General features: G+C 46.3%; 1 pseudogene; it reads right to left on the reverse strand.

Annotated features, from left to right (window-relative positions):
* LOC103593292 overlaps positions 1-2,414 on the reverse strand; it is a 43,659-nt pseudogene extending 41,245 nt beyond the window's left edge.
* Positions 2,415-2,723: the final 309 nt, after the last annotated feature.

Here is a 2,723-nt window from a genome sequence, read left to right on the forward strand (position 1 = left end):
TATTAACTGTGCCGGATGGGAAATGTAGATTTGGCTTTGTAGGAAAATGCTCTTCATTTTTAGAAATTTACTCTGAAGTCTTCAGGGATGGAATATCCAGTCTCCTGTAATTTATGCTAAAAGGAGCTAATCTGGAAAAATAAATTGTTCTAATCATGTTCAAAGAATCCATATGGGGGTGAACAGGCCTGGACTGCTGTTTTCCAGAGAGGAATAAATGCTGCAATCGGGCAGGTGTTTGCCCGGATCTCATGGAAGTAACAAAATTTCCCTGCATTCTCCACATCTAGGGAGACACATGAGTGCCTGGGGAAAGAAGACTGTCCTAAGACAGCCTAGCTGAACAACTGGGAATGTTACAGCCAAGAGCCCGGCGCAGGCTGGGAGAGAGCAACGCTGGAGGCAGAGTCTCCTCCCTGGGGACGGTCCCGCCGTCCTCTCTGCTCCACCGCTGGAAGCGCCTGTGACCACCCCGCCACTGCAGAAAGCTCTGCAGCCGCTCCCTGTTCCTGTCCTGGTCTCAGCAGCTCCTTCTTGCTGCTGGTTTTCCTTTGCGCACTTTCTGCCAAGAGCAGCCCATTTACAGGGGCAACCCAGCAGATTGTTCTGCAGACAGATGGATCTAGACGATGTACGGCCGTGGGATGTACTGCATGAACCTGCAACGCTCAGAGGACACGCTAGTTCAGGTGTGAAGACAAGCAGGGAAGCTGTTTGTTAAAATGCAATGACCTCACTTTCCATTATCATCATCACCCTGTAAGATGCTCATATAAGCACTGGGCGAGGTGGTAGCAGAAATACTGCCCTCAAAGACATTCGTCCTGATCCTTGGAACCTGGAGGTACATAGTCACCTTATGTGGCAAAAGGGACTTTGTAGATGCTATTAAGGATCTCAAAACGGGGAGACTAGCTTTGTTTTACCTAAGTGGGCCTGATGTTATCACATGGGGCCTTAAAATCAGGGGATCCTTCCTGGCTATGGTTAGAGTGAGAGATGTGAGGATCGGAGCAGGGTCAGGGGTGACCCTCACTGCCTTTGAAGATGTGAGAAGGGGCCACAAGCCACGGGCCACTCTACAAGCTGGAAAAGGCAAGAATGGATCTTCCCCTAGAGCCTCCAGAAGGAATGCAGCCCTGCTGGCACCCTAGTTTTAGCCCAATGAGACCCACGTCAGACTTCCGACCTACAGAACTGTGTCTTGTTTTAACCCATGAAATTTGTAGTGATTTGTTACAGCAGCCACAGACATCTAACGCAGGTGAGAGGGAAGCAGGTATCCTTCCCTAGGCTCAGGCTGGTCTCCCACGTGCTGACTTGTATGTAGAAGCCCTCCGTTTGCTGCAGAATTGGGCTCCTTCTGATCTATTTCCTTTTTGCATGCCAAAACTCACAGCATGCAGTTGTCTTTCAGCTACCCCAGAGCAGGGAGGTGGCTTTTTGAAATGGCCTGCCCACCTCCAGTGAAGAGGGACACATTGTTGCTTTTGTCAGCCAACTAGGCAGCAGCAGTGTGCTGGGGGTGATATTAAAATGATGTCTTACCTGCACTCCATGTTCATTGCAGCACTATTCACAGTGGTCAAGAGATTGAATCAACCTAAATGCCCATCAACAGATGAATGGATAAAAAAGCTGTGGTATATATACACAATAGAATACTATACAGCTATAAAAAAAGAAAAGATGAAACTGGGGACCATCATGTTAATTAAAGTAAGGCAGGCACAGAAAGACAAACACCTCATGGTATCACTCATATGTGGAATCTGAAAAACAACCACCATCACCACCAAAAACCAAAAAGAATAACAGAAAGAAAAAAAAGTGGTTCTCATAGAAGTAGAGGGTAGGATAACGGCGATGGGAGGGGACGGAGGGCAGTGGGGAGGAGAAGGGGGGGACTAATGGGTACAAAACCATGCTATCTACCCTCAGTGAGTCACTGTGCAGTATATCCACTTATTGAAATGACACACTTTACCACACAAATATGTACAAGTAAATGTTAAAATAAAAAAACTCTAAAAAATTTTAAAAACCCTAAAAAATTAAAAATTAAAAAAATGATGTCTTTATCTTACCCTTTCCAGAAGTTGAAAGCTTCTTCTATTTTGAAGGAACAGAGCAAGGTGGGAATATAATTCCAGAATTTTATATCCCAAGTAGTGGGTTTACTCACCACTGCTCAAGAGAGGCACTAACTAATATTGAGGAAACTCAGCTGCTCCTCACCGGGGGCACTGCTCCCGCTGTCCCTGGCCCTCCCTGCCTCGTTGTTCCCTGCGACTGTCCTCGTGTCCCAGTTCCTGCTGCTCTGAAGGCTGACTGGGGTTTTGGAAATGTAACCGGAGTCCCTCAGACTGGATTTCAAACACACCGCTGAACACCACTGACTTGAGGTACACCATCCTAGTCTCCCCTCCCATACCAGAAAACCTGGCTGTTTTCCTAGGGCACTATTTGTAATAGAGGGAGAGAAAAACAAAAATTTCAGGTATACAGATTTAGTGCACGACCACTCCAGAAGGAAAAGCTGCATTTAATAAATGTAAATAAATCAGCCTTCTGGAGGACATGGATCTTGCCAATGTGTTTTATTACAAGATGTGGTCTGTGGTCCTTGTTCTAATCTCCCATGCATTCCAGTGGCTATGGAATGCCTTGTCCGCTTTATAAAGTCAGCCAGTCCCCAACAAGGGAGACTGGTAATTGTTTAT

The sequence above is a fragment of the Galeopterus variegatus genome, unplaced genomic scaffold, assembly GCF_000696425.1.
Source record: "Galeopterus variegatus unplaced genomic scaffold, G_variegatus-3.0.2 Scaffold1315, whole genome shotgun sequence".
NCBI lineage: Eukaryota > Metazoa > Chordata > Mammalia > Dermoptera > Cynocephalidae > Galeopterus > Galeopterus variegatus.